The sequence below is a fragment of the Bos mutus genome, chromosome 11 (assembly GCF_027580195.1).
Source record: "Bos mutus isolate GX-2022 chromosome 11, NWIPB_WYAK_1.1, whole genome shotgun sequence".
Lineage (NCBI taxonomy): Eukaryota > Metazoa > Chordata > Mammalia > Artiodactyla > Bovidae > Bos > Bos mutus.
This window is the reverse complement of record NC_091627.1, coordinates 70,289,131-70,305,018: the sequence shown is the minus strand read 5'-3', so window position 1 is coordinate 70,305,018 and position 15,888 is coordinate 70,289,131. Positions and strand designations below refer to the sequence as shown.

Below are 15,888 nucleotides of genomic sequence, written 5' to 3'. Positions count from 1 at the left end.
GCTTTGGCATAGTCAATAAAGCAGAAATAGATGTTTTTCTGGAACTCTCTTGTTTTTTCAATAATCCAACAGATGTTGGCAATGTGATCTCTCATTCCTCTGCCTTTTCTAAATCCAGCTTGAACATCTGGAAGTTCACGGTTCATGTATTGCTGAAGCCTGGAGAATTTCGAGGATTACTTTACTAGTGTGTGAGATGAGTGCAACTGTGCGGAAGTTTGAGCATTCTTTGGCATTGCCTTTCTTTGGGATTGGAATGAAAACTGACCTTTTCCAATCCAGGGCTCTTATTTGCATTCAAAAGAAAACTGACCATTTTACCACGTCCTTTAAGACTCAGCAATAGTCAAATTAGTCCAATCGTTCAACCGTGCCAAAGACAGTACTAAGCACAAGAGGCATAGAAAGCAATCAACCTACAAAGCAGTTGCCTTCATGGAACTTCTATTCTAGCGGGACTGATAATAAGTAAGCACACGGATAAAATAAGTTCTGACAAAAGTAACTGTGAAATTATTTTTTGAAAAAAAAGTGAAACTAAGCAGGTAAAGTAACAGGCAGTAACTGAGTTTGAGAATGCTATGGTCTGATCTCGGAAGCTAAGCAGGGTCGGATCTGGTTAGTACTTGGTTGGGAGAATGCCACGGTAGAAAATGGGACAGACATCATCTCTTTGAAACAGAAACTTCTGAACAGAGAAATGAGAGAAGAAGCAGTAAGCATGCAAAAAAGTGGAAGGCGAGTACTCCAAACAGGAAATAGGAAGTATAAAGGCAGTGAGGTAGAAGAGCTGAGTATGTGTAAGGAATAATAAGATGGTCAGGAGAGGAAATAAAGGAACAAAGGTACAAAGAAGTCAAATTTTGTAAGCCCTGAAAAAAGTTAGGTGTTTTTGCTTTTTTTTTTTTAAGGAAAAATGAATTTGTAGAAACTTCTAGGAGCACAGCTCATCACCTGCTTGTTCAGAACATAAATCTTGAGGAGTTGAGTGATCTGCCCAATGTCACAGAGCTAATGCCTATCAGACTGGAGACCAAGCTTCCCAGCTCTTAGTTAGGACTCCCTCAAATAGTCCCAGTAATATTAAAAAGAATAGGAGTCAGTAAACTTTCTGTAAAGAGCCAGAAAATATAGACAGTCCTCAACTTAAGATGGTTCAACAACGATTTTTTGACTTTTACAATGATGTAAAAGGGAGACACATTCAGAAGAAACTGCACTTTGAATTTTGATATTTTCCTGGGCTAGCAACATGCGGTATGACCATCTCTCACAACACTGGACAGTGGCAGCAAGCTGCAGCTCCCCATCAGACAGCCACCAAATCACGAGGATAAACAAATGACACATGCACAACCATTCTGTTTTTCACTTTCAGTATAGTTTCAATAAGTTACATGAGATATTTAACACTTTATTATAACATAAGCTTTGTGTAAGATGTTTGTGCCTAATGTAAGGCACAATGTAGGCTAATGAACGTGTTATGAGCACATTTAAGGTAGGCTAGACTAGGCAATGACATCCAGTAGGCTAGATGTATTAAGTGGATTTTTAACTTACAACATTTTAAGCTTACAGTGGGTTTACTGGGATGTAACCCTTTCCTAAGTTGAGGAAGATCTGAATTCTATTTCATCTAGCTTCTCTGGTTCAACATTATATTTATAAGATTTGTCAGTATTATTGCCTCCAGTTGCCGATCACTCCTTTTTGTTGCTGTATACCATTTCATTGTGTAAACAGAACACAATTTATTTACCTGTTCTATTGCTGGTAGATGCTATTTGGATAGCTTTCTGTCTGGGGCTGTTAAAGAGTGTGCAACAATAAGAATATTCTAGTACATGTCACTTTTAGTGAACACTGATACACATTACTTTTGCATATATTCCTAAGGACGGAATTGTTGGGACAGAAGATATGTACATATTTAGGTTTAGTAAATTCTTCCAAACAGTTTCTCTAAGTGGCTAAAACAAATTCACACTCCCACCAGCAATCTATCTTCCAGTTGCTCCACATCCTCATAAGCACTTCAATCTTTTCTTTTTTAGCCATTCTGGTAGATGTGTAATGTTTACTCTTACCTTAAGCATCAGTTACCTTAAATTCTCTTTGAAAGTTGTCGAGATATGAATAAATAAACAAAATATAACACTGTCTTTGTTCTGAGTTCCTTTGGGACTCATTAACTTGGGTACAAGTCAAGTCATGTTAACTGTAAACTAAAATTTCAAATCCTGACATTGGGGTTACAGAAGAAACAATTTGATAATAGCTATAACTGGCTGACAGTACACAGGAGTTCACTATATTATGTTCTCTTTTCAAATACATTTTAAATGCTTCACAATAAAAGTTTTTAGTATTTTTCACTAGCTCATGGCCCCACCTGCATTATATGGAAACTGCATTACCTAACAAATTCTACCCCAACAAAGACTTCTAGTCTCCTAAACCTCTCATCTTCTGCTCTGAGACACCTTCCTGGTGGTTCACAGTTGTAAAGGCCATTTGAAGTTTATAACTGGCACAGTGCCAACGAGAATGTCACCCAGGCCATAGGCTTATCTCCCAATTCTGAATATGCAAGATGCCAAAGTACTGCTGGTTTCCCTGCACTCCCACTGTATAGGCAACATGCTATGTATCTGAGCACCCGTGGAAAAGATGCCCTGTACCCTAATCTTCAACATGTTCTGTCCCTAAGCCTCCTACAGTGTAGGGCCACTAATAACCCTGTGTCTCTCAGAGCTGCTCACAGAAACATATCCTTCACCTTCTGCTTTCAGCTCCTTTCACTACAGGGCTCAAATATGAATTCCAGGCTGTTCTTCAATACCCATGTTTCCCAAAAGCTCCCCTACCTCCCGGTCACGCAAATAAAAATCCCCACCTGAAAACCATTAATTCTACCCCCAAATTTGCCATCTACTGGTTCATGCTCACACAAATGCTCAGATGTCTCAAACATATCGAATTATAATTTAGGATCATAATGGTGTCCTAACTCTAATGGAAAGAACACAGACTGTGTAGTCAGGCACTCTGCCCAGCTATGAGCAAGTTATTCCCTCATTCACACTTATAAAATAGGACTAATCTACTTACCTAGGGGTTTTTATTTTGACTAAATAATTAATATAAGTAAATATAGTAAGTGCTCAATAAATGTTCCTTCTTTCCCTCCCTCAGTCCCCTTACCCACTTCCTGATAAACTACTGGTCAACTTCTCTTCCTAACACTCTACAAATAGGATACTCAGAAGGTTATTAGCTTTTCAATCATGAGGAATTAGGCCATAATTATACCTCAATTATACAGACCTCTGATTAAACTTCTCTTACTGGTCACCAACACTCCATGTACCCTAAGGTCAGTCTGTCCCCTTTGCAGAATCAGTCCTTCTGACCAACAACCCAATTAACTGCAGCAAACATCACCAGCACTACAGGAACCGCATATTCAGGTCCCCTTCAAAATGAGAGTGCAGACTCTGAGGCTTCCCCAATTTACTGTCCAAATTATTTCCTCCATGATAATCACCCACAAATCAGCTTTATTAGTTTAATAAATGCTTATGTTTAACTTTCCTCCTCCACAGCCATAACTGATCTTACAAACATATACACTATTTCCCATTCAAAAAAGGAATTCAAAGCCCATAATCCTTTCTTTCCATGGTCACCTCCTCTATGAACAGTCATTCACTTGCCCGATTTTTCTCTCTTTCAAAAAACGGAACTGGGTCTACAGGTAGGCAGATGTTTATTAACACAGAACCTTTATGCTTTTTTTTTGTCCTTCCACTTCCTGTCAAAGTTTTCACAGACCTAAAGACACTTCTTTAGATGGTTTGGAGCGTAAGTCTGATAATCACCTAATCAACTGAGAATAATGAGGGAAATTCAGTTGCAATTTCTACCATCCCACTGATAAGCAAAGTTGACAGGATAAGTTGGTGTTTTCTTTGTTCCCTCACCTCTCTACATGGGACCCACCTAGTACTACATGCTATGGCAAAAAGGACCAACATTCCGAAGACAGAAGAGGACTATAGCTCATTTAAGGATGTACAAAGAGCTACACTCTCCAATGCAGAAGCCAGCAGCCATATGTGGCTACTTATATCTGATTAAAATAAAATGAAAATTTGAATACGTCAATCAAACTAGCCTCATGGAAACTGTTCAAGATCCACACTAGGCTAGTGATTGGACAGTACAAATTTAGGACACTTTCAAGAGTTACTGTACTGTCAAACTCAGCACATTTTTTAGCCTTAAGAATTGTTGCAAGCTCACTGAGCGTTTTCTGTTGTTCGGAAGAAAGTCCACTGCCTATAAGTGCAAGAGGCCCATCCCGATGCTGACCAGTGTTTACTACTGAGCAACGGCTGGTTGATGATGATTCCTTCTTCTCCAGTAGTAGCAACAGCGATTTCATATTTCTACTGCCTGCATAATCCACAGGCTGCAGACCAAATACGTTGACTGCCTCCCTGGAGCCTCCAAGGCAAGTAACAGCTTGACAATGTGCACATGCCCCTTCTTCACTGTGTCATGAAGAGGTGAGTCATTCTGAAACCCAGTGGTGCTCACCAATGCCTTGTGCTGGAGCAGCAATTCCACCACCTTCAGGTGGTCATGATTGCAGGCTTCGTGCAATGGTGTCCATCTGGCATGGTCTTTAACATTTGGGTCGCTTCCACTTTGTAAGAAGTATTCAACAGAAGGGATGTCACCCTTAATTGAAGCAATATGGAGCAAAGTCTCTCCTCGATGATTTCTCTTCACAGCTGTAAGGCTAATGGGCCACAGCTTTGTTGCTGAGGGACTACACATCATTCGTCTGTAACTTGGACTATTCAGTGTAGAAGGCAGCGTACCTGGTGAAAGGCTAACGGATTCATCCAATACAGTACGGCTTTTCCTCCTTAACGTGTCACCAACTTTGTTTGAAGGTGGTGAAGAACAGCCAGGCAATGGCATGTTTTCTGAGAGCACTGTTCGCTTAACAGAGTTTCCACCAGTGCTCTGACTGCTGCTTCTGCATCTCTTAGAAACAGGACTGGAAATTCTGTTGTGATGCCCACGCTTCCCATTACAACCTAATGGCAAGGATTTCTTGGACGGAAGATAGTTTGCAGAGACTGTCTTTTCAGGAGTCACTACTTCATTCTTGCTCTCAATTTCTGGAGATTGCAAGGATTCTTAAGGCTAAAAAATGTGCTGAGTTTGACAGTACAGTAACTCATATCATTATTCCTGGTGATACAGTTCAAAGCACCCTGAAATGTATGCTTAGAATTCTCAGTGGATGCTGGATCCTAAAATTTGAATGGGTGAAAGCATGTCTACCAAGCAAAGAATGTGAACAGGAAGAAAAGTATGAAATTCCTGAAGGACCACAGAAAAGCAGGTTCAACAGAGAACAGCTATTGCCAAAGCTGTTTGATGGATGTTACTTCTATTTTGGGGGAACCTTCAAACACTATCCAAAGGACAACCTTTTTAAGCTTGTCGCAGCCAGTGGGGGCCAGATCCTCATTAGAAAGCCCAAGCCAGACAGTGACATGACTCAAACCATCAATACAGTCGCGTACCATGCCAAACCTGATTCTGATCAGCACTTTTGCACACAGTATATCATCTATGAGGACTTGTCTAATCATCGCCCAGAAAGGGTTCGGCACGGCAAAGTCTGGATGGCTCCTTCCAGCTGGTTTATAGATTGTGTGATGTCCTTTGAGTTGCTCCCTCTTGACAACTGAACTCACACAGTGTGATAACCTAGTTGATTGCACTGTTTTCATCAGTCACATTTTTACAAATAGGTAGACTCATTCATCGGAGAAGGTGATGGCACCCCACTCCAGTACTCTTGCCTGGAGAGTCCCATGGATGGAGGAGCCTGGTGGGCTGCAATCCATGGGGTCGCGAAGAGTTGGACACGTCTGAGAGACTTCACTTTCACTTTTCACTTTCATGCATTGGGTTGGAGAAGGAAATGGCAACCCACTCCAGTGTTCTTGCCTGGAGAATCCCAGGGACGGGAGAGGCTGGTGGGCTGCTGTTCATGGGGTCACACAGAGTCAGACATGACTGAAGTGACTTAGCAGCATCAGTAGCGGCAAGTTCCACAGGACAGCTTTGGTCTACATTTTAGAATTTAACTGAACTGAATTTAACCTAGAATACTAGGCATATCTACCTCCAAGATACATGCCTGGCAATGAGGACAGGGGGCCAGGCCATTAGTTGTGGTTCCTATGGTTTGAGACAGGTGTTCCAGGAGAGAAAGGAAATGAGTAATTCTGGAACCTGGAAAAGTACTATGGATTCTCAAAGAGAAAAAGAAAGTAGAATCATAGGATCTGATATTACACTGTCATCCAACAGGGACCAAAGTTCAAGGATAAAGAATAAAGATGAAATAAAACATCTCATTTTGAAGACAGAGCTCAGAGTGCCTGGGGTACACAGAGAGAGGGGAGAAAGGCTTTCCATTCTTCAATCCAAACAGATTTTGTCTGTAAGACTCTAGCTGAGACAGCAGAAAAGAAAAACCAGAAGCTCTGAGGACAGGGACACTGCTCTTCCCACAACAGGTCAGACTACTGTGCTGAAGAAACCATACAAACTGAAGTCTAAGAAAGCAAAAATGATAGGAGAACATCATTTCCTGCAATAAGTTCTAGGGAGACATTTATACTGTTGAAGAAACACAGTTTTTCCATTTCCTATATTTAAGAGGGGAAAAAGAAGTAATCTGGGATAACATAACCTGAATATCAAATATTGTTGAAAAGAAGAAATCAAGGAAATGGAAGCATCCGCACATGAAACTTCTAACCAAAATCAAAACTCAGCTGAGGCATGGAGCACACTGAGTGCAGTCACAAGGCCCACACAAAGATTTCATGAACACGTGGACTCAACACAGGATTCTCATCTGGGAGAAACAGGATAAGAAATAAAGAGCTACACAAAATATAAGTAATAAATCTAGGAATAAGAAACTCAAACTAAAAATAGTAAGCAATGATCATTATTTAATGCAGCATTCATTAAAGAATAAATTTCTAAAGGAAGGACTTTTAAAAATGTGATTATCCTACTGAATATTCTTTTGGAAAAATGCCTAAAGTGACACTGTGTTCTAAGGAACTCCCGCAGACAAGTTCTGTCGAAACGCAAAAATTGTAGTGAGTTGAGTTTTACATCTACAAGCTAGAAATATACTCTTTCATCTTGAGGCTCAGATTTTGACCACAATTCTACTGAGAAATATCATGATCAGTAAGGCTGTATAGATATGCAGATGACACCACCCTTATGGCAGAAAGTGAAGAGGAACTAAAAAGCCTCTTGATGAAAGTGAAAGAGGAGAATGAAAAAGTTGGCTTAAAGCTCAACATTCAGAAAACTAAGATCATGGCAAATGGTCCCATCACTTCATGGCAAATAGATAGGGAAACAGTGGAAACACAGACTTTATTTTGGGGGGCTCCAAAATCACTGCAGATGGTGACTGCAGCCATGAAATTAAAAGACGTTTACTCCTTGGAAGGAAAGTTATGACCAACCTAGATAGCATATTCAAAAGCAGAGACACTACTTTGCCAACAAAGGTCCGTCTAGTCAAGGCTACGGTTTTTCCTGTGGTCATGTATGGATGTGAGAGTTGGACTGTGAAGAAAGCTGAGCGCCTAAGAATTGATGCTTTAGAACTGTGGTGTTGGAGAGACTCTTGAGAGTCCCTTGGACTGCAAGGAGATCCAACCAGTCTATTCTGAAGGAGATCAGTCCTGGGATTTCTTTGGAAGGAATGATGCTAAAGCTGAAGCTCCAGTACTCTGGCCACCTCATGTGAAGAGTTGACTCATTGGAAAAGACTCTGATGCTGGGAGGGATTGGGGGCAGGAGGAGAAGGGGACGACAGAGGATGAGATGGCTGGATGGCATCACTGACTCGATGGACGTGAGTCTGAGTGAACTCTGGGAGTTGGTGATGAACAGGGAGGCCTGGCGTGCTGAGATTCATGGGGTCGCAAAGAGTCAGACATGACTGAGCGACTGAACTGAACTGAACTGAACTGAAGCATGTATAGAACAGTTTAACCACAGGCTGGACATCTCCTCCACTTATAGCAAGAAGTTGGTGATTTCTGAGGGATCTCAGAGATTACCTATATATTATATTAGTACATTTGATTTATACATGAATTTTTAACTGCATCTACACTCTGAAGTTCTGCATCTATTCTCCATTATACACTTCATTTTTCTATACAATTCAACAATAAAATATTTTTCATTGCTTATCTAATTTGTGCAAACCTTTTCCCTATCTCTTTCACAAAGCAAAAAAGAATATTTGCAACAATTTTATCTACTGTGTATTTCTCTGGTCCTGTGATTACACTGACATCTGGTGGCACCAGAAAAGAATCTAGACAGCAATGAAAAATAAATTTTTTTCCACTGTTGTGAATTCATCCTACGAATTCTATGACCTCAGATTTTATGTTTTTCTAAGATTACCTATTCCTAGGACAGTAAAGTACTATACTAACTTCACTGATGGCACATGTTAGTTTCAAACTTTCACTTTAATAAAGTGACTGGCAAAGATGGAAAATTATTTCAAAAATGTCACTGGGTAAGCTGGACTACCCACAGGTATTTATCTCATAATTAAATTTTATAATCAGAATGGGATAACCAACAAAACCTTACTGTATAGCACATGGAACTCTGCTCAATGTTATGTGCCAGCCTGGATGGGAGTGGGGGTTTAAGGGAGAATGGAATCATATATTCATATGGCTGAGTCCCTTCACCATTCACAAAACTATCACAACATTGTTAATTGGCTATACTCCAATACAAAATATTTGCAGTGTTAAAAAAGAATTAAATTCAAATATAAAAAATAAAGTTGGAGAAGCAAAAAAATAAATAAATTTTATAATCAGAACAGTTAAAGTAAGTCTTTCCCATTAAAGATATATACATAGTTTCAAGCACTGTTCTTATATATTCAAATATATTTCTATAATATGTCTTGGCCCTGAAGCTTTAGTCTGAGAAGTGAAAAGGAAAGTCGCACAGTCGTGTCTGATTTCTTTGCAACCCCATGGACTATAGTCCGTGGAATTCTCCAGGCCAGAATACTGGGTAGCGTTCCCCTTCTCCAGGGGATCTTCCCAACCCAGGGATTGAACCTAGGTCTCCTGCATTGCAGGTGGATTCTTTACCAGCTGAGCTACCAGGGAAGCCCACTGATCTCTTACTGGGCCTAATTTAAGTTAAACTTTATCATGCTGCTGCTGCTGCTAAGTCGCTTCAGTCATGTCCGACTCTGTGCGACCCCACAGACGGCAGCCCAGCAGGCTCCCTCATCCCTGGGATTCTCCAGGCAAGAACACTGGAGTGGGTTGCCATTTCCTTCTCCAATGCATGAAGGTGAAAAGTGAAAGTGAAGTTGCTCAGTTGTGTCCGCCTCTTAGCAACCCCATGGACTGCAGCCTACCAGGCTCCTCTGTCCATGGGATTTTCCAGGCAAGAGTACTAGAGTGGGGTGCCATTGCCTTCTCCAAACTTTATCATAGGTATACATTTATAGGAAAAAATAGTACACACATGGTTTGTGTGTGTATAATCTGAGGTTTCCAGCATCCACTGGTGATCTTGGAACAATATATGCTCCACAGATAAGGGAGAACTACTAAATTGACATAAAATTAAAAAACAAACAAAACTAACCCAGGGTTCAAACCCAAGTCTCCCACATTGCAGGTAGATTCTTTACCAGCTGAACCACAAGAGGAGCCAATCTTTAGTCTAAAATGTAGTATTTTATTGCTTAGAAAATATTTTTCTAAAGTTATAATGAAAAGTTCACTTCTTATAAAGGACCTGGTGTCTCCCAATAACTAACAATCTTAAAAATGTATACTGATGGGAAAAACCATGACCTCATGGACAAAGTTTATTATATTAGGAATATATTAATAACAAAGCTTATGAAAAGTACCTAATTCCATGATATGTCTCTATTTCTGATACAGAGAAGTCAAATGGGCAATTAGACAACAGAGACCATATCCAGAAAAGCACATCTTCCAATCACTTGGAAGTCTTAGGAGACAAAAAACTAAAATTCTACTATTTTATTATTTCTCCACATGCCTCCCCACCAACAGAGCTGAGAGAAACATTTTAGACAGCACATCTTTAAATTTACATATTCATCCAGAATTATAACAGTGAATTCTAAACTCTTTATAATTATCCAATTCACATTCCTGAAATTCTCATAAAGCAGTATCCTCCTTACAGAAGCCACCTCTGCATGATTTCTCCACAGTATGGCTTAGAGAAATAAATCACTACACTGAGGAGTCCCTAGCAAAGAAAAAGTATATGGCAAAACATCCCTCATCCCAAGGACTCCTAATTATAGAGAAGCAACACTTTTATTTCAGCCATGCTAACCAGTGATGTTCATTACACAATTGGCCAGTGGCAATAATAATCATAAATAAAGGAACAACTGCATTAACTATGTAATGATTCCACCTAACAGCCACACATCCATACTGTACAGCAGTGCTACTCAATACTGTTCACAGCCTGTTGATCTACCAACTGTTATCAGTCCTCAACAAAATGAGAAATTTTTACCAGAATATAAATCAATTATGTCCTTAAAACATATTGTTTAGTTCAGCTGACATTTTTCTTGAAAGAAAACTATTTTGATGAAGGAAGTTGCACAAATGTAAATCACTGATTTACATTATGGCTCAAGCCCCTTATCAACAGACTGACATTTTTGAGTAGCACTGCTCTATGGTATCTAAAGAGAACAGATTGCATTGTAGGAGCAGGATGGGGTGAGGAATGGCTCATTTAAGTCTATTTCTACCATATACTGGAATATTAAACTATACATACTACTGACATCAAGAATTTTTGTCTTACTTTAAAAATATGGGCCTCCAATTTTAATACTGTGGATAAAGTAGTTCCCCTTACTCTTCTTAGAAAGCATTAAAGAGCAATTAATCCAAAATCAGCAAAGAAAATAAGAAATAAAAACACACTCTGCATTTTTAGCAAAACTACAAATCCCACTAAAACTTCAGATCAAAAATAGGTAGGAGCTTTCAAAACAGAGGTTAATCGCGGGTCCTTGTGGGACGAAGGGCAGAAAGTGTCAACTGCACCTCTCACAAGCAGCCAGCAAAGTAACTTCTCAGAGGTGAGATGGAGGCTCCCTCTGAGGGGCAAAACATAAATGTCCAGCAGAGGGATAAGATTCATGAACTGGAAGAAAGAATACATATGGACAGAGTTGAAATCTCAAAGTCAGAAGAGCTGGGTCTAAATAAGGAATAACACAAACATGCTACACTTGCAGGACTAGTTTGTCTGGGCTAGCACGAAGTGAAGCTGCCTTGCAAAACCCCCACAGCTGCCTATATCAACTAATCAGTGAAAGATAATGAATTCACTCATTGGAAAAGTTCAGTTCAGTTCACTTCACCTCAGTCACTCAGTCATGTCCGACTCTTTGCGACCCCATGGACTTCAGCACACCAGGCCTTCCTGTCCATCACCAACTCCCAGAGTTTACCCAAAATCATGTCCATTGAGTCGGTAATGCCATCTAACCATCTCATCCTCTGTCGTCCCCTTCTCCACCCACCTTCAATCCTTCCCAGCATCAGGGTCCTTTCAAATGAGTCAGCTCTTTGCATCAAGTGGCCAAAGTATTGGAACTTTAGCTTCAGCATCAGTCCTTCCAGTGAATATTCAGGACTAATTTCCTTTAGGATGGACTGGTTGGATCTCCTTGCAGTTCAAGGGACTCTCAAGAGTCTTCTCCAACACCACAGTTCAAAAGCATCAATTCTTCGGTGCTCAGCTTTCTTTATGGTCCAACTCTCACATCCATACATGACTACTGGAAAAACCATAGCCTTAACTAGACGGACCTTTGTTGACAAAGTAATGTCTCTGCTTTCTAATATGCTGTCTAGGTTGGTCATAACTTTTCTTACAAGGAGGAAGCATTTTTAAATTTCATGGCTGCAGTCACCATCTGCAGTGATTTTGGAGTCCAAAAAAATAAAGTCTGACACTGTTTCCACTGTTTCCCCATCTATTTGTCATGAAGTGATGGGACCAGATGCCATTATCTTAGTTTTCTGAATGTTGAATTTTAAGCCAACTTTTCACTCTCTTCCTTCACTTTCATCAACAGGCTCTTTAGTTCTTCTTTGTGAGTGGTATCATCTGTATATCTGAGGTTATTGATATTTCTCCCAGGATTCTTGATTCCAGCTTGTGCTTCATCTAGCCCAGCGTTTATCATGATGTACTCTGCATAGAAGTTAAATAAACAGGGTGACAATATATAGCCTTGACACATTCAGAACCAGTCTGTTGTTCCATGTCCAGCTCTAACTGTTGCTTCCTGACCTGCATACAGGTTTCTCAAGAGGCAGGTCAGGTGGTCTGGTATTCCCATCTCTTTAAGAATTTTCCACAGTTCGTCGTGATCCACATAGTCAAAGGCATTGGCGTAGTCAACAAAGCAGAAATAGATGTTTTTCTGGAACTCTCTAGCTTTTTCAATGATCCACTGGATATTGGCAACATGATCTCTGGTTCCTTTGCCTTTTCTAAAACGACCATGATGCTTTTGGGAAAGCATTGAGGGCAGTAGGAGAAGGGGACAAAAGAGGATGAGAAGGATGGATGGTATTATTGACTCAATGGACATGAGTCTGAGCGAACTCTGGGAGATAGTGAAGGACAGGAAAGCCTGGTGTGCTACAGTCCATGAGATCACAAAGAGTCAAACATGACTGAGGAACTGAACAACAAATGAATTCACACCCAAAAACCATGCTGCTGCTGTTGCTGCTAAGTCACATCAGTCATGTCCGACTCTGTGCAACCCCATAGACAGCAGCCCACCAGGCTCCCCCGTCCCTGGGATTCTTCAGGCAAGAACACTGGAATGGGTTGCCATTTCCTTCTCCAATGCATGAAAGTGAAAAGCAAAAGTGAAGTCACTCAGTCGTGTCCGATTTTTAGTGACCCCATGGACTGCAGCCTAACAGGCTCCTCCATCCATGGGATTTTCCAGGCATGAGTAATGGAGTGGGTCACCAGCGCCTTCTCTGAAAACCATGAGTCAAAAGGAAAATTAGCCAGTGTGGAATGTGGCTCAAGCTCTGTCCTGTTGAAAATCTCCTAAAACAAAGGTGAAACCTAGGCAAAAATCTCACATTTCCAGATAAGTTATCACAAAGGAACAAGCACACATCTATTAAAGACACCAAAAAGGGGGAAGAAAGTTATGGGGAAAACTATTGGTAGACCAAAAAAACAGCAAAAACACAAAACTCTTATTATAAAAATACTGCCAGAAAATGAATGAAAACTGTGGCTAAACCTTTTGCTGTAAATTTTAAGAGGAAAAAAATGAAGCTGGTGTAAAAAGGCACAATTGGAGATCAGTAGAGAAATAACTCCAGAAAGAAAGAAGAGATGGAGCCAAAGCAAAAACAACACCCAGTTGTGAATGAGACTGGTGATGGAAGCAGGATCCGATGTTGTAAAGAGCAATATTGCATAGGAACCTGGAATGTTAGGTCCACGAATCAAGGCAAATTGGAAATAGTCAAACAGGAGATGGCAAGAGTGAACGTCAACATTTTAGCAATCAGCAAACTAAACTGGACTGGAATGGGTGAATTTAACTCAGATGACCATTATGACCATTACTACTGTGGGCAACAGACCCTTAGAAGAAATGGAGTAGCCATCACAGTCAACAAGAGTCTGAAATGCAGTACTTGGATGCAATCTCAAAAACGACAGAATGATGTCTGTTCATTTCCAAGGCAAACCATTTAATATCACAGTGATCCAAGTCTATGCCCCAACTAGTAACACTGAAGAAGCTGAAGCTGAATGGTTCTATGAAGACCTACAAGACCTTCTAGAACATCCAAAAAAGATGTCCTTTTCATTATAGGGGACTGGAATGCAAAAGTAGGAAGTCAAGAAACACCTGGAGTAACAGGCTAATGTGGCCTTGGAGTACAGAATGAAGCAGGGAAAAGCCTAATAGAGTTGTGCCACTGGTCATAGCAAATACCCTCTTCCAACAACACAAGAGAAGACTCTACACATGGACATCACCAGAAGGTCAATACAAAAATCAGACTATTTATATTCTTTGCAGCCAAAGATGGAGAAGCTCTATACAGGCAGCAAAAATGAGACCAGAAGCTGACTATGGCTCAGATCATGAACTCCTTATTACCAAATTCAGACTTAAATTGAAGCAAGCAGGGAAAACCACTAGACCATTCAGGTATGACCCAAATCAAATTCCTTACAATTATACAGTAGAAGTGAGAAATATATTAAAGAGACTAGATCTGATAGAGTGCCTGATGAACTATGGACGGACGTTCACGACATTGTACAGGAGACAGGGATCAAGACCATTCCAAGAAAAGGAAATCCAAAAAAAGCAAAATGGCTGTCTGAGGAGGCCTTACAAATAGCTGTGAAAAGAAGAGAAGCAAAAAGCAAAGATAAGATAGGAGATAAGGAAAGATATACCCATTTGAATGCAGAGTTCCAAAGAATAGCAAGAAGAGATAAGAAAGCCTTCCTCAGTGATCAATGCAAAGAAATAGAGGAAAATAATAGAATGGGAAAGACTAGAGATCTCTTTGAGAAAATTAGACATACCAAGGGGACATTTCATGCAAAGATGGGCTCAATAAGGATAGAAATGGTATGGACCTAACAGAAGCAGAAGATATTAAGAAGAGGTGATAAGAATACACAGAAAAACTACACAAAAAAGGTCTTTACAACCCAGATAATCACGATGGTTTGATCACTCACCTAGAGCCAGACATCCTGGAATGTAAAGTCAAGTGGGCCTTAGGAAGCATCACTACGAACAAAGCTAGTGGAGGTGATGGAATTCAGGTTGAGCTATTTCAAATCCTAAAAGATGAAGCTGTGAACGTGCTGCACTCAATATGCCAGCAAATCTGGAAAACTCAGCAGTGGCCACAGGACTGGAAAAGGTTAATTTTCATTCCAATACCAAAGAAAGGCAATGCCAAAGAATGCTCAAACTACTGCAAAATTACACTCATCTCACACGCTAGTAAAGTAATGCTCAAAATTCTCCAAGCGAGGCTTCAATAATATGTGAACTGTGAATTTCCAGATGTCCAAGCTGGTTTTAGAAAAGGCAGAGGAACCAGATTTCAAATTGCCAACATCTGATGGAGCATTGAAAAAACAAGAGAGTTCCAGTAAAACATCTACTTCTGCTTTAATGACTATGCCAAAGGCTTTGACTGTGTGGATCACAATAAACTGGAGAATTCTTAAAGAGATGGGAATACAAGACCACCTGACCTGCCTCTTGAGAATATGCAGGTCAGGAAGCAATAGTTAGAACTGGACATGGAACAACAGACTGGTTCCAAATAGGAAAAGGAGTACGTCAAGGCTGTATATTGTCACCCTGCTTATTTAACCGTGGAATACATCATGAGAAACGCTGGGCTAGATGAAGCACAAGCTGGAATCAAGACTGCCAGGAGAAATATCAATAACCTCAGATATGCAGACGACACCACCCTTATGGCGTGGTGTGAAGAAAGTGAAGAAGAACTAAACAGCCTCTTGATGAAAGTGAAGGAGAGTGAAAAAGTTGGCTTTAAACTCAACATTCAGAAAACTAAGATCATGGAATCCGGTCCCATCACTTCATGGCAAATAGATGGAGAAACAATAGAAACAGTGGCTGACTTTATTTTTGGG

General features: G+C 40.3%; 1 protein-coding gene and 1 pseudogene across 6 annotated transcripts in view; one reads left to right on the top strand and one right to left on the bottom strand.

Moving 5' to 3' along the window:
• Window positions 1-15,888, bottom strand: part of ASB3 (ankyrin repeat and SOCS box containing 3) — a 120,246-nt gene that overhangs the window by 51,881 nt on the left and 52,477 nt on the right. The window lies entirely within an intron of this gene.
• Window positions 5,118-5,869, top strand: LOC102272515 (BRCA1-associated RING domain protein 1 pseudogene; annotated as a pseudogene).